Raw genomic sequence first — 21,843 nt, 5'->3', positions numbered from 1 at the left:
AAGCAGCACTGCATAACACAAAAACCCACCTTGACCTGCCTTGAGTTCTCAGTCAATCAGCTTCAGAAGTGATTTACTCTCACAAGGAAGGTCATCATGTGCAAAAAGGTTAAGAACTACTGCTCAAGTTGTGTTGTGCAGGAGGTGAACTGTGTGTTCTCCTGCCCACATGTGATGTTTACACACTGGCCAATATCAGGAGTGTTGGAGTCTGTCAGTAACCAAAGTTATTGCCATTCTGACTTGAGCATTCTCTGACCAACACACCATTCCTGGACACAGAACACTTGAGAGCTGGAGGTCACATTGTCTTCCCAGTCCATTATTGCACATGGGGTTAAACATTTACTTCTTTGCACAGACTCTCCAATATCCACGCTAAATAAAAGCTACATCCTCTTAATGGTGGCGGTCTCTGCACAGCACAGCTGCCCTGCTATTACCATTTCAAATAACAATGGCAATTGAAGTCCATCGCTTCCAATTACTGAAAACACATTTAACCATTGCAGACAGGAAAAAAAAAGACCAATATCTGATTTTCCAACTATTTCAATATATTGGATTATCATCTTCTGTAGCAGATTTCACCTCAAAAATATCTGAGGTGTTCCAAAGTACAAAGCAGCACTTCATCCCCAACTACTTGGCCAAAAAAACCTGGAATGGTAGTTTTAAGCAGCTTGCCTTTCCAACCTAGTGCTGAAACACTGTGGTACTTACTGGATAGGGGAAAGTTTGGTTAGCCATAATACCTTTAGAATCATACAACCTGAAAAATATTTTGATTATGTTACATTATCCAAGAAAAGACTTTTTACCTGTGAGGGAATGTCTGTTACATTTCATATCTTTTTGAATCTTTACACCTTTGTCATATTTGCACACAGCATGCAACCATTTTTCTTACTAAATGCCTGAAAAGCTTTTTTTTTTTTTTTTTTAAAGAACTTGCACCTCTCCAGTTGCTCAAAGAGTGTTTCACAGGACTACTGCTGGAGATGGAAGCAATCCATTCCTGAGTTCAGAGGATCAAAATATTCTGTAATTCAACTGCTGAGCATCATTTGTCATACATGTTGGACGATTCTGGCCATTCATTCATTGCTGAATTCTTCACATCGCTTGTGTGAGGTGAAGCAAACCATCTGCAAATGTCATACCCACTCCTTCTCATGGACTACTTCTCCTTTTCCTATTCATCCCCTCTTTTCACCCCTGCAGTCTCCTGCTTTCTTTTCTTTCTGTGTGCACAGAAAGGACATCCTACATTCACCCACAAGTAAAAGAACAACTGAGATAAGTTACTGGGGAAAAAGAGCCAATAGATGAGCAAACAGTGTGTGAAGATGTTTCAGATCACTTGTAAGTGAAAACAAGGCAATAAAATATTCTGCAGATTTTCCTGGTGGACTTTACTCTGTAGTCTGCCAGGGTAAAATGATCTCCTAAAACAGAAAAGGAACAGGGACTGAAAGTAAAGGGGAGTGCAAAGTTTCTCTTTTCCCCTCCTGCCTTGGAAAATTATCAGGCTTTTTAAAATTTCCCATATACTGTTTCCCCATTTTTCCTATCCTCAGTTCCTCACCAAAGAGCAACCAACCTTGTATACAAGAGAAAGCAGACTACTACTGCTAACTTACCCATACAGAGGAACATATTTAGCATAACCCTAAATTTATTATTATTAGGAACATACGTAAGCCCATACTTAGAAACTAAGTTTCTATTTCGGACCTTCCTGAGAACAGAAGGCACTGCTAATTTTAAAACAAACAGAAATAAGAACAAGCTCAAAATTACGCTGCACCTTTAAAAAGAATAATTTCAGTATAAGACTATGATTTACAGAGCGCAAAGATTTTGCTTCCTAAATAATTTTTAAAGGAAAGATTTTTCACATGCTTTTTTACGCAGGCTCCATCTTGACTAAAAGGAAGGTAACAAACATAAAAGGCTGGATTGTTCATGAGACTGCCTGAAGAAAAAAGGTTCTTTCAGGTCAGGATGAAGGGCAGTAACATTCACCTCAGCCTCAGCAATTAAGAAGATTGTTTCCATCACTACAGGCATCGTCTCTTGAAAACTGAAGGAACAATGTATTCAACACAAACATGAATGAACAGTTGACCAGACAGAAAAAGAAGACTAAAAATATACTTGGATAACAAAAGACTTTTTTGGAGGGGGGAAAAATGAGTAGCAAGGCAATCCATTAAAATTATTTCCCTGGCTTCCATTCAGATGCTGTCCAAGCACAGCTTCATTGTTTGGCATGTCGCTTGCATCGCCTCACGTCACCTTCATTCTCTCACTCAGATAACCTCAGATAAAAATATGCAGAGCCCTATTCTAGGATTCAGCAATATTAAACCAGTAGCCAGCAGCAAAAACTGGGGCTCTCTTGATTCAAAAAGAATTTTTAAAGCCCTTGTGAACTACAGAGAGCAGGGAGGGTGAAAGCTTTCACCAAACTGAGGCATAAGACTCTGTCAGGTTCACTTACAAAGCAGGATGTGTTTATTATCCACGGTGAGAGGGACATCCAGTTACTGCATCTGCACATTCCCACAGGAAGGTACCGCAGCTGAGGGAAGGGAATGCTGAATCTGACATCCATTTCATCAGCCTAATAAATTTTAGATTAATTACAGATTATTACTTCCCACTTCACTTCCACATCAACAGCTGTTTTTTTGCTTCTCAAGCCTCTTCAAGGCACAATATTGGCACCCTTCAGTTATCTGCCACTAAAACACAGAACAGGACTGCACACACGCCTGTTCTGCAGAATATATATGAATGTATGTATGTGTGTGTATGTGTATATATATATATATATACACGAAAATAAAAAAATATTTATCCAATTGCAGAAGGTAATTCTGGTTGATGGACCCCCCTCCAGCACCCTCTCAAAGTAGCAGAAAATTGCACCATCAAGCAGACAGGGATATCATCATCATCATTATTATTGTTATTATTATTAGTAGTAGTATTTTGGTTTAAGAAAATGCTGACATTTTATGGTTACAAATCAGGAATAGCCAGCTCACTGCCCAGTGAGCACAAATTAGGGCTCCTGCTGATGAATGGTCTTTTCAGCCCACCTTTCTGGCATCCCTTGTGTGCTCCTCTCCACTGTGCAGCACACATCTTTTCCAGTCCTCTTCCACTGCTCACGACTGCCGCCTCACTGTCAGACAAAAGGCTCCTCTCCCTCTGCAGAGCACGAAAGGGGACATACCTTGCCCTGTTGCTGTGTTGCTGCCTTGCCTCTGCAAATCATCCTGGATTATCACCACAGAGCAACAGAGAGACTGAGATGCAGCCAGACATCAGCAGCCCTTCCATTTTCAGCATGGTTCTGTCTTATTAGGCAGTATGCCTAAACTAGTAGCAAAACTAAAAGCAAAATAGGAAGGATGAGTTTGATAAGGGAGGCCTTATCAGCCTTTGCTGCCGTCAAACCCACCAGAAATGGGGGAAGGGAGGCACTTCTAAAGGCAATGCTTTTCCACACTGCAGCATCCAGGAGCCAGACTCGGCTGAGCCCATACACAATAGACACAGTTGCCATAGCAATGGCATCACAGGGAAATTTTGCAGCAAAGCTGCTTGCTTTTCACCAAGGTTACTTTCAGATTACCACTCAGCACAGGGATCTGTATGGATCAGACAACATCTTGCATCTGTCTGGAGCTTGCCTGCATGAAAAGATGCGACGGCCACGCCACAGGGAAGAATAAGGCACTGCACAAGTAAAGCAGGGAACTGGGCTCTCAAACCACCCAGCACACCATCTGACAGCAACAGCTTGCAAGCTAATATATTGTCACCTCACGACAGACTAGAAGTGTGATCTGTTGGAATCAAATGTGCTTTCATCTTTTGTTGTGTTTTCTTAAAAATTGCTAGCTTTCAATAAAGATCTACGGCACGTTTCTGCAACAAGGGACTTCAGTTTCTAATAGTGATCACCACCTCAAAAAAAAAACTCCCCAAGAAGAAGAAAAAAAATAAAACCAGGGAACATCTAAGCTGCTGTTTTTACACATACTTTTATCATTCCACTAATGCTGTTAAAAGGCAGTGAAAGTATATGGCGCAGCATGTTTCTCGAGAAAAAACTGGTCACAAAAAAGAGCCCCTGAATAATTTGCAAGCTTAAACTACACCAGTGAGTTATTTACTTTGTTTCACTCGGTCCTCCTAGTTTTTCAGATAAACAAAAACACATCAATCTTTTCCCCCTGAAATGCAAGGTTGGTTTTTTTTTTTACTCAAACATTTAAGCTGCGATCAATTGTCACTCCCAAAAAATAAAGAATAAGGACTTATTCAAAACATAAACACCACTTGAGAAAACACTTCTTCATCAGCTCTTTCTGCTTAAAGGAGTTTTAAACTTTGGCATTTTCAAGTTTTTGGCATGCAATCTCTTGACTGGAAAGCTGCAAAAGTAACCCCCACAAAATCAAATGGCGCAACAAAACTGCTTTGCAACTTGCTCACAGGATACAAACATCCAAAAAGCTGGCAAAGAATCAAAACTAATCAAATTAAATAGGACTCTTCCTGCATTTATGTCTTGCCATCTATAAAGATAACAGCATGTTCCTGAAATACATCTTTATGACAAACAATAGGTAATTTCAGCATCAATTGTGTATACATAGTTCCCAGCAAATGGCTGTCACACCACACCAGAGAGCTTCATTAGAGGAGAGTGCTACAGGCTCCTCTAGAAGACAGGCAGTTCAGAAACTGTCTGCTACAAGAGCTGCAGAGACACAATTATACACCCAAGTCTTGACAGTTTGGGGAAAAGAATCACATTAGCTCTGATGAGTTTTAGAAAACCTTCAAATTTCTTGGCCCTCAGTTAATAAAGGACATTGCAGCACAATAGATATTAACTTCACCTCTGGAAGAACAGGCAAGCACAAGACAAAAGAAGCTATTCCAACAACTTAAACAGGAACAAGCTGAGTCCTCCACCATATAAAGTCATGACTGGGTAGCCTAAGGAAGATGCCATCACACAAAATAACTTATTCCTGTTGCAGGAATAATTTGAGTAAAGTCTCCAGCTTGAATTAAGAAAATATGACTGTATAATTGCAATGGTCCTTGTGCTCTTAGAAACTTCACACATACAGCAGCATGGTAGAACCATGGTATCAGAAGCAATGCTAGAAAAGGACACACAAAATCACAGGCACCAAATTCTGAACTACAGTGGAAAAGAACACCTACCCCTTAAAAAGAAAGGCATCCTCAATGAATAAAACTGGAAGGAGAAAAAGCAAAAACTATGTAGGCAGAAGCTAACTCTTAGCAGGGCAGGAGAAGGGGAAGAAGGCACCCTTTTGCTATGCACATTTGGGAGCATGAGAAAAATGTAGGTGAAATTTGTGGGAGAAGTCAAAAAAAATCTCATCATCCTTTATCCTTAACACATCTGCAAAAGAAACTCCATTTGAAAGGAGGACTTCCAATTAGAAGAACAGGAATAGCCTTATTTCAAATACAGTAGAATATTAACAGTTAATGCAAAATCATGAAACCAGGGATTTGCATATTAAGTTATCTACTGCATTAGAGAACGAGCAGCTTGATTCCCCTTCTCCTCACTGAACTTCTGACCAAGGTTTAGGACTGTCTGGAATTCCTTTGTCTCTACCCTAAATAAGATAATGTTCCTCATCACTCAAACACACATCCTAAAAGCAAAATACAAGGAAGAGAAATGTTAGCTTGTAGCAGAAGTCTGCCACTCCTACTCACATATTTATAGCACCAGGGTTGAGCAGAAGGGTTGTAGAATTAAAAATAACAATAAGGATATTAAGGACTCTGAAGACAAGTAATCATATGGGGTAGCACACGAGGCACAAGGAAAAATGCAGTCTAACAGTGCAACTATCCCACTGGGAAAGCCATCTACAGGTTAATAAAGCATTCAAGGGAAATGATGATCAAGTACTGATAATACAGCTTAAAACAGCAGTTTTGAAGAGCTCCCATCCAAAACCACAGGAGAAAGGGTTGCATATTAGTTATGGGAGAAATTACAAGTGCAAGGGGCCTGAAATTAGGAACTACATTAGAATTTGTAATTTGCCATACAACTTTCCAAAGAGACTGTTTTAGTTGCAAGGTCAGAAACACCAAGGACAGAACACTTAAAGCATTGGGAACATCATCATCTCCATTAGTAACTGAAGTCAAATTATTTTAAGATATTGTTGGCCAACACCATGTTGTGATAAGCATTCTTACAACAAGTTGAGAGGAAGGATTTGCATCTCTGAGCTCTCTCTTTGAAAAGCTTCTTTAGGAAATTATTGGTTTTAATATGAACTTTTCAAGTTTTTGATTGGTGGTTTTTAAGAAAACAGGTAGCAATTTTTTTAAAGATGTGAAAACAAGGACATTTTGTGAAACACCCCATCTTTTACTACAATAAGAAAAGCAAGGTGGAAATTTGCTTAATTCTGCTTGCAGGAACAATTGCAAACTAAAAGCCAATTGCAAACCCAGAAAAGCCAGAGAAATAGGTCAGCCTCTCTCCTTACAGGTGACATGGAGTTGACAGGACTGAACAGGATGAACATACTGTTCACCTCCATGGCAAGCCTGAAGAGGTTAATTTAAAAAAAAGCCACAAAAATCCCTACATCTCCTCAAAAGATTCTGAGTTCTGAAGAACCTCTCTACAGGCCTGTCTGCAGTATTGTCAAAGGATTTAGTCATTCCACAGGGAGAGCCAAAGATTTTATAATTTTTTAAAATGAGATCTGATTAAAATTTAACACAGTTAAATAACATATCTAGGAGTTTAAATACCCTACATCTAAAACTGATGGCAAGTGGAAATTGCAAGACAAGCAGGATCTTTGAAAATCAGCTGCTTTCTGTGTCTAAAACAGCAGAGTATGACTTAAACCAGAGCTTCAAAAACTTTGGGCTACTACCTGCTCTTTCCTATCCAGACTGTCACAACACACTGCACAAGTGTGATGAGGTTTGGGTGCCTTTCGTTGTAACAGTCCTATTTCAAAACAAAATTTCTGTTCAAAAGAGTTTGACCCAAAGGAGTTACACCCCAGAGTGCTGTGTAGCCCTTCAGAAGGATCTTGACAGGCTGCAGAGATGGGCACAGCAGAACTGTCTGAAATTCAACAAACGCAAGTGCAGGGTTCTGCACCTGGGGAGGAATAACCCCATGGAATAACTAGTACAGGCTGAGGGCTGACCTGCTGGAAAGCAGCTCTGTGGAGAAGGACCTGGGGGTCCTGGTGGACAACAAGCTGTCCATGACTCAGCAGTGTGTCCTTGTGGCCAAGAAGGCCAGTGGAGTCCTGGGGGGCATTAGGAAGAGCATTGCCAGCAGGTCAGGAAGGTGATCCTGTCCTTCTGCTCAGCCTTGGTGAGGCCATACTGTGCTGAGCTCTGGGCTCCTCACTACAACAGAGACATGGAGCTCCTGGAGTGGGTCTGGTGGAGGGCTACAAAGATGGTTAAGGGTCTGGAGCATCTCTCCTATAAGGAATGGATGAGGGAGCTGGGCCTGTTCAGCTTCAAGAATAGAAGACTGAGAGAGGACCTCATCAATGTCCGTCAGTATCTGAAGGGAGGGTGTCAAGAAGATGGAGGCAGGCTTTTCCCAGTGGTGCCAAGCAAGAGGACACGAAGCAATGGGCACAAACTGATGCACAGGAGGTTCATCCTGAATATGAGGAAGAACTTCTTTAGTGGGCAGGTGACTGAGTGCTGGAACAGATTGCCCAGGGAGATCGTAGGGTCTCCTTCCCTGGAGATACTCAAAAGCCATCTGGACAATCCTGACTAATGTGCCTGAACAGAGAGGTTGGACTAGATGACCTCCAAGGGACCTTTCCAACCTTAACCATGCTGTGATTCTGTGACCAAGCTAGTATTCCTATTCAGCAAAATACTGCTCAGGAGAAAATCTACTTCACAGGTGACACAACTGCAGGCCTAGAACAAGGCAGCAAAACCAGTCAAAGTCCAGAAAGTGAGCAAAGACCACACACAGTTTCACCTTCTCCTTTCATTACCACATTAACTCCATATCCATGATTAAAGGCAAAATAAAAGAACAACTAAGAAGAAAAGCCTTGATAGCTTAGGCAAGACCTTTACTTGGTATTTAAACATAAATAGCACATAAAGCACTATGTGATCTTGTCCACCATGTGGTACATGCTGTAAATTGTCTTTTTAGGAACTGAAGTCATCTCCCTTCAGAGTGAAAGCCAGGGAATGCTGTCACTGCTACTGTTGGCACACGTTTGCTTACCCCTCTATGTTTATGCTCCCTGTGTCAAGGCTTGTGAGCTGGAACAGCTTACAGAACTATACAAATGCTGAATTGGGAAGGTTAGAAAAATCTGCAAGTATGTGAAGGCAGGGCAGAACATGAACCATGAGATGGTCAAAGGATTCCCAGAGCAGCTGATTCTGAAAAGCAACAGTGACACGGAATATTGTCCATTTCAGTAACCTGCACTGGGAAATTCACAGGATTTATCTGCAACACCCATAGTAGCGAAGAAAGGTTTTTTTTGTTTTGATTACACTGCTGAATTATCACAGTAAAGCTGCTCTCAGATTTAAACATAGAATTAATGCTGCTAGCATCCATGAATCTTAATATATTCAGTTCCCTAAACTGTCAATGCTACTACAGCAACTGAAGGTGTCTCAGTCTGAAGCATTTATTCTCCTGTCTTTGAAATGCTATTAATGTTATCATTCATTTATTACACAGTCTGGAAATTATGACACTGAGGATGTCTCTTCTTTTGAGCATCCAAGCTGCTTACAAACCAAAGCCTTGCTTTCACAGGCATTTTCTCAGTATCATTCTACGTGCATCACAAAACGAAACGGAAGACTCTTCAGTGGTCTGACCACTCCACACAAGTGATTTTCCTACAGTCACGATGAGGAAGAGTTACTGGCAGAACAGCCATCTGCCCTGTCCATGCTGTACCAGCATGGATGTTCTGTTCTGCAGAACAAGTCAAGCCAAGATTAATTAAAGCAGGTTGAAGACACATGATCATGCCCTCTGCACCACCCTGCTTTTCTGAGCACAAAATGCCTGCGTCCCATCTCCTGTTCTCATCACGTCTCTGAGACCCAAAGCTTGAGACAAACAGGGTAGCAAGTATCGAGCTACCTTATTTCTCCTTCAATTTTTATTTTAACCTGATCAATGGTAATCCCTCTGCTTAAGTCAACAAGCATGTGGATTTACACCATTTAGCAATGCAGTGGAAGCTGAGAACATAAGAACCTTGCAGGCTTTGGCACCTAAAGTCTGAAGGCCTCTGAACCCAATTCTCTTCCTTTTTCTGGATTAATAATAGATTTAGACTCCAAAAGATTCCTGAAAAACATTCCCTTTTAGTATGGACCTTTCCCAGCTGCCAAACAGATAACTACCTTTCTGTCTTTCCTTCCTACTCTTAGGTCTCAAATCTCAAGTAAATCTTTGTGAGTGAAATGTATTCCTTCTCAAATAAATGAAGGATAATGAAAACAACTATTTCTAAGGCTAAAAACGATGGTGTGTTTTTTTAGTCTATTATCATTCCCTGCTTTAGATGTCCTCTTTAAGGTCAGGACACAGACGAGCACACAGTATACCAAAAGACTTACAAAAAGGGACTATTCTGAGCCACAACAATTAAGCTCCATAGTGGCAAAGGCGGTCAGCAGAGGAAACAGAAGAACTTCAAAATTATCTTTTTTGGTTCCTTTCACAATTTCCTCTTACACTTGAGCAAAAATTCTTATAACGGCTCTTCTGGGAATTTTTTTCTCCCTTTCTTTTGTAGTTTCCACTTCTTGGGTAATTTTGGCATGTCCAACTGGTTGCTTAGAGATGCTTCGGTTTTTATTGCTCTTTTTCTGTTTGTACTGTAATTTTATTCTGAATGTCACCTCTAGCAAGACTAGTTTTGCAAGTGAAGCAAGAAACACTAGGAAAAGCCTTTTTAAACAACCACACTGAAGTCTACAGAGCAGCATCCTACCTAGCTTTTCCTCTCCAACATCTGGAAAGTGTAGCCAAGAGTCCTGAGCAACATTTAGCACTGTCTCACATGAAACAGCAGGCAGGTCTCTAGCAGACTGTCTTACAGGACAGGACAGGATGGTTTTGACCTCTGGCAGTGAAAGAATGTTTTAATGGAAGGAAAGAAAAAAAATAAAATGGGCACTGCTAAAACCACCCAGGAAAGCAAGTGTGTAGAGTAGGGGAGAGAAGGGAGGATAAAAGCAGCAGCATCCCCAGCTCCCAGACATGCCCACTATCCGATGCTAACCACTTGCTGAGCCCATCTCCTCTCGGATGCTTTGTAAGACAGTGCCATGCTGTGGACACTCTGCTCGCTGCCGCTGCACTCTGCAGTCTCTGCAGGTACAGTAGGCCTGTTTCCTGACCCACTTTCCTCACCAATCTCTATTTAGCTCTACGCTAGTGATGCTCCTGGCATGACAATCAGATACTGCAGCCTGCAGTGCAGCTCGTTACAACACATTCGCGAGCTCCGAGTAAATCCAGTGGAAAAGTACTGTGTATCAGCGGAGCCTAATGACACTGAAGGCATTCTCACCAACTTACGTCAAATGCAACAACAACACACAAGTGTTCGAGAGATTTCAAAGATGCCTTTTTATTTTAAATCTACTGAATCTGCTAGGCATAAAGTAAATCCGAAAAGATCTTTCCTACTCAAGGGCTGCAAATGGCAAAAGCTATTAGAGCTAGTACCTTTCCTCTGGATTACCTAATCAATCTTATTACTTGTGCCACTTAAAACCTGCCATAATTCCTTCTACTGTCATTTATTCTTAACTAGGGAGGGACTCTGCACCTTAATGTCCAGTGGAACTGTAAACCTAATCTCACTAGAGCTATTAAAATTATCTTCTTACGAGCAAGAACCAAATTTCTTCTTCAGACACAGCCACTTAGAATTAACTTCAAATTCTGCTTGCCCTTGCAGTTAACTTCAGATTTTACTTGCACATACATGTGCAAGGGATAAATTTGTTCTGGAACACTAGTGATTATACCAGATAGCTAGGACTGTTCTGGCTCCAAAGTTAAGGTGTAATAGGCGAATACCTCTGAGATCAAGAAACTGGAGGTTGGTCATATCTCATTTATCTGCAAAAAACCCCAGACATCTCTCTTCCTTTGTACAGAAATATTGTAACAAATGACCACAACCTGGGCCTCAGTTAAGAAATCCAATTGCCAAGCCCCTAAGTTATATGGTAGTAATCCACTACACTATGAATCCTTCCTGGGCACTGAAGTGAACTGGAGAGTTCTGCAGTGAATACAGTACAGGAACATCATATATTGCTAATATTTTGCATGTAGAAGGCACTGAGATATGGTCTTAAGGGTCTTACGAACTCTCTCTTTGGCAAGACACTGTTTCTATTCAATGGAATATTTTTATACTTAAAAAATTCATATCCTTAGTCAAAAAGTTTTGAGAGTTACTCAGAATCATTATACCAAAACATTTTAAGTGTCTGAAGATTGAAAACACTGAATTTAAAACACTAATACCAGCACAAAGGTATTGACTGATGATAAATAAAAGCAGCAACAGAGAGTTAAGTACTGCAACATACCCTGTGGGGCTATGAGTGCCTTACAGGAGCGGATCATTTATAGAAGGTATTATGTACAGGAGGGAGAAAAGCAGTCCCGCTGTGCACAAGCATAAGTTCAATCCTCTGCAGGAGTTTATTCACGTGCAATATGACCAGTTTTGCTGGTGAGCAAGAACTATTACTAAAAAAAAAAATTCTTGTAGCTTGGCAGATGCCACAAAGTGATGGCATGATGGTGGTGGTTTTTATTTTTTTTTTCATTTGCACTACCATAATCACACTAATTTACTAAATAAACCAAAGATTCCCAAAAATGGACCCCAAAGTGCTTATGTAAAATCTCTGCAACAAGAAGTCTAATTATCCATTAAGTGGGATGATACCAGCCAACAGCAAGAGAAAACAAAATTAAACATCCATCAGAATGTGCAATTCATCCAAATTTCATACCACAGGCACCTATAAATATATGAGTCATTATTATAATGCACAAGGTAATTGTATTTCATCACTCATTACCTTGACCCAAGGAGGACCTCTCATTTTCAGATGGAAGATGCAATGCAGACTTGCATTTTTATGACTAAGGAACCCTGCAAGAAGCACAGCTTACATAAAGCAGCACCCTTAGACTAGCAGCTGTGTAGATACAGAAGAAACTCAACATCAAAAAACTACTGCAGACTGCATCTTTTACCCACCATTGCCCTCACACCAAGTATTTCACACTTAAAACCAAGACAAGCAGACAGAATCCAACAGGGCTCTGCAGGAAGGACACAGCTGGGACAGTTGTTAGTGGCAGATCTACCATAACTCACAGACACCTGGCAAACAAAGAAGGCATTTAGAGGTACAGAGCTGCTTTGTTCCTACCTACGGATAGGATCAACAACACCACTAAGAGATTATTTTGCTGCCTTGTTATTTATAGAAGATAAGATCACCCTCAGGGCAGTGCCAGGGCAAAAAGCCTGGCAAAGCAGAGATCCTCTTGACAGTTTTTCCTCAGGACTAAATTTTTCAGCTCATTTGGTTTTAGCTTACTGAGCCATGCACCACAAAACTAAACCTAGACCTTCGGAAGTTGCTCCTCTAACCTCGCATCTGTGCAATTCAAGTAGAGAACACACAGTGAGGCCTTGGAGTTTAGGAAGAGCAAATTAATTACTATACTGGATCAGCCTACTCCAGTGACAAGTGTTTCACAAGCACATAACCCTTGCTAGACAGTTACACAGTTACACAATAACATACAAAGTCTATTTTCAGGGTCCATAAAAGTTTACACCCTTTCAAGAGACTATAGAGATCTTTGTTTGCTTTTTTTATGTGCACTTGGAAATGCTCAATATTGGCACCCAAACATCCACTGAGCCCTGCTATGATATATTTCCTTCTCCAAAGCATTTGTTATTGTTTTTAATCAAACAAAAGCTGTCTAGGAATCCAAGGCTCTAACCTGAATTGTTACTGCTTGAACATCTGTTAAAAAATTCTGGCTGCAAAAGTAGAACGGATTCTGGTTTACATGGAAAACTATGTAAATAATAAATATCTGGCAAATCAAGAAAGCACTTTAGGGAATATAATCTAAGATGCAATCATTAAATTGCTTCTCAGTCCTAGACTATGGAGTCAGAGCAAGAGAAAAACCACAAAATAAACATTGGTTTTGATGGTTACTTTCAATGTTACTGTGCTTCATAGGCTGACTCCTGGTTGATTTGCAAATCCACACATGCCCCTGGGAGTGGGATCTCAGATCGTTTAGCATCATGGCAGATTTCCAGTTCTTGGCAGGAGGGTTGTTTTTCTCCATGAATCAGCAACTGTCCATCACACCACAATCTGTGAAGTGAAAAACCCACCTCATCAGCATAAACTAAATGCATGTATGTGTGTATACATCACAGAGGACTTTTTGGTCTCTCTCTCTCTACAGCCCACATGTGAGGACTCATTTGCACAAGCACATGCATGCCTCTGAAAGCCAACCACACAAGGAAGTGATTTATCTCACCTTCTGCAGTCCTGTAATGCTTTGATAACACATCATCTGCATGGCAAGCCTTTAAATGTTATGGTAAAGAACACAAACAGCAACCCATCCTATTTACTGCCTTCTCCTATCAGTGGGCAACTCCAGAGCCAACCCCACTGTGGTCAGCTGCAGAACAGCTGCCTGTGCCTGCTGCTGGAGAGCAAAGAACATTTTCATTGTCAGATAATGCTTACCAGTAAATGCATTCTAAACACCCATCAGCAAGGAAAACAAGAGCAAGTAAGTTGCATTTGAAACATCTCCCTGAAACGTGCTCCAGAATTTTAACAGCTCTCTATAATACAGATGATGCTTCTAAAAAATGATAGCAAATGAGATGAACGCTGCCCCAGTAAAGTGAACTTATTCTCAGAAATACTCTGACAAGCAAATCATGCATTTTGGAGATGTATTACAGAAAAGGATGTACTAATAATTCCTCATTTTATTCTTCCTGTGTCTGTCTCTTCCTGATACACAAGAGATTGCAGTATTCCTATTATATGGCATCGCTGTGCTAATATTAAGTAACAACAGATTTGCTGTCTGCTCAAAAATGCCATTTTGTAAAGGAGGCAGGGGTAAAAACTACTATCATCAGAAACCCACTCTTAAAAATTCAGGAATCAGCCACTCCCACCCCCCGTGATTCACAGTGTGAATGCTAGAAAAACTATAACCTGATCCACTGGATGAAGCAGTTCAGCAGAATGTCTGGGTCTTCACTGTTTCCTCTGTTTGAATTCTACGTTCAGGGCATTGTAAAATTTACCCAAATTTATCTTTTTTTCCAAAATCTAATCATAAAACCTATACTTCAGGGATATAGGTTCACAATTTGAGACTAAGCATAAATTCACTCAGTAAACTGGTTTTGTTTCTCGCAGCATGAATTCGCACATGAACTGAAGATCATTGAATACAGAACAGCAAAGTTATCAAACTGCAGCAATGCTGTCGAAAGGAAAGCTTTTTTCTTTCTCTTAAATGCAAACACATACTTTATTATCAGCTGCATAAGGGTGATCTATGTTTACACAGCTCAGAGCTGGATTTAAAACCAATTTTAACAGCCAACTGTTTCAACTTGCATGTAAACAAACATACTGCATTTCTTCATTAGCTGGAATTTGCTGCAGTCTGTCAGCCATCTGTACTGTCTTGCATTCTGTTCTCTATTCAGAGCACCACTATCAAATGTTGGTGATATAGTATTGCTCTCTTTGGAGACATCACGACTACACTATAAATAGTTTAGAGACATAAACCACTATTTCTAACAGTTGTCTTAATATCTGCTTTCTCAGAATGCATTAGGTTGTTCTATTTCTCATCCAGTTTTGGTTCTCAGTACCTTTTTTGTGGATACAAGGAAAAAAGATTCTATTTTGGCTCTCTCAGAGGTAAACAGCAAAAACTGCAGCCCGAGCAAGACTTTATCCAACTTCTGCACCCCGCAAATCCGGGATGCAGAGACCAAACCCCAGAACATAACCCTGCAAATATCTGCAGTGCAGTACAAGGGCGACTGCACAGTGCACAAGAGCCAGGCTGTCCTTAAACCAGCTAGTTTAGGTGCTAGAGCCAGCCCTGGGGCACCTGCACAGAGAGATGCCAGCTGACCCACGCACTTACTGATGTCACATCCAACCGAACCCAGCCTGGAATCTTGCACTGGTGCAGCTCTGTGCTGGAGCTCAGGAGCTCCCAGAGCCTTGCAGAGCCCTGGCTCACCACAGCCAGCTCAAACACCAGCACAGCCCTGGCTCTAGCAGTAGGGCGCACAGCACAACCCAGTCGGTGCCACTTGTCGCCAGCCTTTCCCTGGGGTCACAGTACCTGCAGACACACCCTTGAGCAGCCTTACAGCCCCCTGAGCTCTGCATGCCAGAGGCTTTCCCGATGGCAGCACTGCATCCCAGACCCTGGGGCTGGCAGGAGGCTCCCAGTGCTGGCACCACAAGTCCCCTCCAGCCTGCAGTCAGACCCTGGGCTATTGGGCTGCTCTAAACCGCTCCAGCTCTCAAGCAATTCCAAGGGGACTACAGCACAGCTGAAGACACCACCCAGACAGTTTAGCTACTGATCTGAGCACTACTTTCAAACTTCAGAGGACAGGCAATAGTATCTTCAGAAGACCATAGCTCAAAAATCCAAGCACTTAAATAAGGGGCTTTTGTAGGCTGCCGAGTCATCCTCTCTTTTAGGAAGTGAAGAGAACTGGCAGTGAGACAGGAAACCTGAAACATACCTTAAACCCCAATTTTTCCTCTTCTAGGGACAGCAGAGCACTCAAATATTACTTGCATAACCAGTACCACTTGACAAGTCATGCAACCACAAACCACAAAGCTACTCGATATCCATGTTAGTTTTTCAAAGCGAAAGCTGCCTCTTCAAATATGGCTTTTCAGCTCACCCAGCGGATGAGTTTAAAACTTTTCAGGAAGAACTTGATGCTCTGCCTTCAAGCTGACTCCAAGACTTACATCATACTTCTGATTTCAGACCTGCAGTGCTATAAACCCACCTTCTTCCAACAGAACAAATTTGCTGCCCTCCAGGAACAGACTCACGGCACATTCGTGCAACACCAACAGAGCCGTCCCCAGTCAGAGGTGTCAGAACTCTGAAAGCTGATTTTGGTGGTAAAATTACCAAGAAGTGATCATGCCTTATTCTGAGAGATCCATTTCAGCTTCAATTCTCAGCTGCTGACTGAGGAAAGTGTGGTGAAACACTATCTAATTTTATTATCCTGTCAGCCACATACAAAGGAGAGCAAGACTCACTGGTAATCAAACCATGAGAGTTTGCTATCCAGTACTCCATGACTAAAACTTAACCTGCAACTCAGCAGAAAATTTCTGCACATTTCTAACCCCTGGATAAGTCTGGGGGTTTTTTTACAGCTTAATAAATCTCCCACTGGAAATCTCTTCCTTTTCCCAGCTTGTGCCTCTTTTTCTGGAACAGCAGCAACAAAAATGCCTACACCCTTGTGTCCAGATCATTTTCAGCAGAATTTTTTGTGTAGAATTAAACAAGCCAAGTTGCAGGCGTGAAAGCAAGCTGCCAGAGAGGCTCACAGCCACAGAATGCTCCAACAGAGCTGCAGTACCACTGTTACAACACGAGCAAAATAAACTCTGACATGCAACCATTTAGGGAGACAGGATACAAAACAATTCCTTCTTCTCCTTCGATGCCTACACTTATCAAGCAGTAGGTTCAAAGCAGAGCTGGGGGGTAAGAAAATACAGGTTTGTTTCCTTCAGGTCTGTTCCCTTCTGTGACTGAAAGAATGAAAAAAATGCAGTACCACTGTCAAAATTTTCCAGCTCTATTTTGGCACATCATCTCTCAAAACCAGCCTGATCTAAAAATTTCAAGCATGTTTAACTCAAGAGCCCTTGACAACATCTAATGCACAGGCTATTTATCATAAATTGAGGTGCTTATTTTTGGACTTCACCTTGAAACAAAGCAAAGAATGTCTGTTTTGTCAGTACCAGAAAAGTTTATAAATCCTGCTAAATGTATCAATATTATGCATTTCAATGGTATTTTACATATACTGCAGAGGTATCCACAACGCTCTGCAAACTGCTATGACTTGTCCTCTCTATGTGAACAATCACTGTATTTAGCACTTTTAAGTAACTAGTGTGATTTCTAATGTACTTTTAACATGTAAAAAAAAAAAAAAGTGTAACTTTATTTAGCATTTCTCCTTTGCCCATTCCACAATTCTTACACATACACACAATGATACCACTAACTGCAATAACCCTCTGGAGCTTCACAACTAGAGAGAATTTTGAAAAATTTGCAAACCTGCAAGAGACATCCTTTGTAGTGCTATGTTTTATGTATGAAAAGACAGCAATTTCACACTTTATCACTTGCCCCAAACGCTGCTGTTATACAGAAATTCAAATTAATAGGTATCACAGGGGATTATAGGTTCAATGGCAAGCTGCATTCAGAACAGTCTTTTTACAGTCTTTGCCTTTTAACCATCTCAAACTTTTTCAAGCACTTCAAACAATCTCAGTCCACCACGGCATCCTTTCAATGCCTTCAACTAAATTGACAAGGCACCTTTCCAGCTACATGTATGGGATGTATCACTTCAGTGCTGTTCAGTTTTCTGACTTCAGAGCATGCAACACCAGCAGCCACCATCTGTGCTACCAGCACTGAAGGAATCAACAACTTGGACTGTCCGCACATGGAAGTGGGGCTGACCCTGCTATGACAAGGCAGGAAAGCCTCCAATAAAGCAATTTCCCAATCACAACCAGGGGGTTGGTATCTTCACTAGCAGTGAGCCACCCACCTCAATACTTTGCCACTTGCTCTGCACACAGGGTAGACCCATCTTCTCCCCATCCATGCTCGAACCAAAACACATTTGCAAAAGGTACCCAAGCACCCCTACAAAAGTGCTTTACCTGCCATGAAAACCTACCACGTGCTCTTCCATTCCTTATCCTCCTCTGTTGCAGTGGGGATCCTGCAACACGCATATATCAAACCAGGAGTCCCGTGGAAAGGAAATATATACGGACAGACAGATTCTTGATAGCTGTTTCAGAGATGTTTATTTCTCCAGCCGCATGGCCGGAGCTCTGCCCAGGAACTGTTCCAGTCACGGGACCAAGGGTCCTTCCGCCCGCGCAGGGAACACAAACCAACCAATGGGAACGAGGCTGAGCAGGGGCAGGGAAGCCCCGTGTCTGTGCCCTCAGGGCCCCTCTCCCAGGGCTACACGGCGGGGGAGGGACCCCAACACCTCACCCGTTTTATTTTAATAAAAGGAGAATGAAAACAACTGGATAAACATAACAAGAACAGTTTCAAAACAAAACAAGCCACCCTCCTGAGTCTTTAAATGTCCAAACAGATTCTCTGGAACATCTTAGGGCTGACAGAAGGGAGACAGAATTCTCTGAGCATGCTTTGTGGGGAAACTGAGGCAGGAGAGGGTTTAACTTCTTCCCTCCCCCTTTTCATCCCCCACTCGGCATTGGAAAGGGATTTTTGGGGAAACAATTGGCAAAAGCATGGTTTTGTGAGGGAAACCATGGGTGAAAAAACGGATTGGGAATACACTGGGGGTAATAGGACATAGGGTAAAAGGGAAAGGTGGGATTAGGAAAGGGAAACTGTAGGGGGGGCTTACAATGGAGATACTGTCTAACATGACTACGATTTTTTGCATATATACTGCCTTTTACAGGAACACCATCAGGCCCAGTGACCTGCGATGCTTGTAACCCTTTTCTCCCTAGTACAATATTAAATTCCACCACCTCTCCATCTCCCAAGCTTGGGATGCATTTTTCAGGGTTATTCTTTTTAATAGCAGTTCTATGCACGAATATGTCTTGCTGGTTGTCACACCTTGTTATAAAACCATAATTTTGCTTAACATTATACCATTTTACTACCCCTAAGGTCTTAGTTGCTATGATCTTTTCCTTTTTCCGAGTGGCTGCTGTTTTCTGTCTCGCTGCGTCTTTGCTGTCTCTTTCGGTCGCTCCCGTGTTGGAATTGTCGGAGCTGCTGGTGCCTGCGGGCTCTTCCCGGGGTCGCGTTCGGGGCTGCGCGGGCCGGGCCGGGCCACGCCGCTCAGTTCTCCGTGCGTCGCCTCCTCTGGTCGCAGCTTCGCTGCCGATGTCGGGCGCTGCACCCACGTCTCGGCCGGGCCCCCGAGCGACGACTCCCCCGCGCCCCGCTCCAGCGCGCGTCTCGGCTGGGCGCGGCTCCGTTCCACCGCCATCGCCGCCAGCCGCTGCCCGCGCGCCGCCCCTCTCAGTCGGGCGTTCCCGGGGCTCGCTCCACCACGCGCTGCACGGGGCCATTCGGGCACCGCCGGGTCCCGCCGCGCCTCGCTCCGCCACCGACACTGCGGCTCGCGTGGCTCCGCCCGCGCGCGGGAACTGCCTCGCTGCTGCTCGCAGAGCGCTCGGTGCACGTGGCCTGGGCCGCACGGTCCCTGCGCCACGCTTCCCTTCACCAGGACACAGCTGACATTGCTCAACAGTCTCGGTAACTAAATAATATTCACGAAAATATTCTTCCATCGGCATATATTTTGACTCCAGTATTAACTGTGTCCAAACGGTTTTCCAAAAGCCCTTGGTAAGAATTAAATCCCAAGAAACATAGAAAAAGTTCTTAAACAACCATGCCAGGAAGTGTTTCAGTTCTTTTTGAGCTTGAATCAAGCTAAAATTTACAAATCGTTGTTCAAGAATCATTTTAAGTTTAAGATAAATGTCCATATGCGGCTCTGAGAGCCAAGAGTCTTCCCACGGTTCCTCCATAGTTTAGATATGGAATAGCAAAGCAAAACCAAGAAGAGGAATCTAAAGTTTCCAGGGTTTACTCACACAAATCAGTCGGTTAGGGATCGGGGATCGTTCTGCTCTCAAATCTCCACCATTTGTTGCAGTGGGGATCCTGCAACACGCATATATCAAACCAGGAGTCCCGTGGAAAGGAAATATATACGGACAGACAGATTCTTGATAGCTGTTTCAGAGATGTTTATTTCTCCAGCCGCATGGCCGGAGCTCTGCCCAGGAACTGTTCCAGTCACGGGACCAAGGGTCCTTCTGCCCGCGCAGGGAACACAAACCAACCAATGGGAACGAGGCTGAGCAGGGGCAGGAAACCCCGTGTCTGTGCCCTCAGGGCCCCTCTCCCAGGGCTACACGGCAGGGGAGGGACCCCAACACTCCTCTGCATAGGGCAGCTACTAGGAAGTAAATATCAGCTATTCACCATGCATTAAGCCTTGAAAAGCCAAGGCAGCTTGCAGCAAAAGACTGGTGCTTTAGGTGATGTGCAAATATGCAACTCTTCAAACCCCAGTGATTTCACCACGGCAAAACCAGACCCACAAGCAACATGGTGTATAAGAACAGCAGCTTTGCTGCTCTTGCAAAGAACTGAAAAGGTTCCTTGTAGCTGTCTTGCAGATTTCAAAGAAAAATAAAACCTTGGGCTATGTGCTGTTTTTCCACAAAATTGGTTGTGAGGCCTTGAATTCGAATCCAAAGTAGAAAGTCTAGGCATACGCAGAAAATAAATGAAAAATAAAAGCCTTATTTCTAGCACAGTTATTTGTGGATAGAGCTGACTTAACATGTCCAGAGTAATTGACGTGAAAAAGTTAGCTTTATGCTTAAAGGTTCACATACTGCTGTGAGAAAGGAGAAAAATAAAGGCAACTTCTTCAGACAAGCAAAGATCCTTAAAAAGAACTGCAGACAGCATACATGATTCCAGATGACTGATACTGCAACTCAGAAGAAACACTCAAATAAAAAAGATTCTCATGAATCAGGACAGTCTTTTTCAAGAAACATTTTAATGATTACAAAGTCACATCTATGTCACCTCTAAGCTCCTCTGTCTCATTTTCTGTTTACCCTTGCAGAAGAACACAACATTGCAGACATCAGGTTTTTTAATTTTCTGAAGAGCAGAGCCTGTTTTTAGTGAATTAATTTCAATAGCCTGTCACACAGCCTGTGCATCTATTGCTACTCAAAAGAAAACAGAGGACAGCGAGAAGGACACAGAATTAGTCTTTGTCTTATAAATTTAGAGCAAAACTGTCAGCGTAAACCAATTCAACTTAATTTTATATGACAGAAGAGCAATTTATGCTAGAAGATGGCACACAACTAGAGAAACTGCAGAACAAACCCTGAAAATCAAAATGATCATTTTTAAGCCTCCAGATCAAGGGCTCTGATTTTCAGTGTGTGGATAGTTAAACTGCAGAGTAGCTTCTCAACTCATTTTCTACTTTGCAAACTTTGGAGTACAAGGGAAATAAGAACAAAGAGGAAAGGACAGCTAATTTTAGTATTTCTGGGCTAAAACAAAATAACAACAAAGAACTACTGAACCATGAAGCAGTTTTTCCAAGCTGCTATTTCAGTTACAGTCTTTCTTTTCCCAAGTCAGTGCCGGAAAGAAGATGCCAGCTTCTACCCTATCAGAGTAATACAAGCACCTTATTTTATCCAGAGGGGCACATTGAGAGCTCTGAACTGCTTGCATAATGCCTCTATACATTTTGCTGCACCCAAAATGTGTATTAC

At 42.3% G+C, this 21,843-nt stretch overlaps 1 protein-coding gene across 7 annotated transcripts in view; it reads right to left on the bottom strand.

Annotated features, from left to right (window-relative positions):
* SERGEF (secretion regulating guanine nucleotide exchange factor) overlaps positions 1-21,843 on the bottom strand; it is a 144,294-nt gene that overhangs the window by 75,927 nt on the left and 46,524 nt on the right. Inside the window, exons 10-11 of one of the 7 annotated variants that reach the window (XR_007204383.1) lie at positions 13,697-13,870; positions 13,360-13,524 (exon numbers count right to left, since the gene is read on the bottom strand). The exons of 5 other annotated variants lie outside the window; for them this stretch is intronic. The gene's annotated coding sequence lies outside the window, so the exon portion shown is untranslated. The remainder of the gene's footprint in view (positions 1-13,359; positions 13,525-13,696; positions 13,871-21,843) is intronic. One more of the 7 variants, XR_007204384.1, reaches the window with a different exon arrangement.

This window comes from Corvus hawaiiensis, chromosome 6 (genome assembly GCF_020740725.1).
Source record: "Corvus hawaiiensis isolate bCorHaw1 chromosome 6, bCorHaw1.pri.cur, whole genome shotgun sequence".
Lineage (NCBI taxonomy): Eukaryota > Metazoa > Chordata > Aves > Passeriformes > Corvidae > Corvus > Corvus hawaiiensis.
The sequence above is the reverse complement of the archived record's forward strand: the minus strand, read 5'-3'. Positions and strand labels throughout refer to the sequence as shown.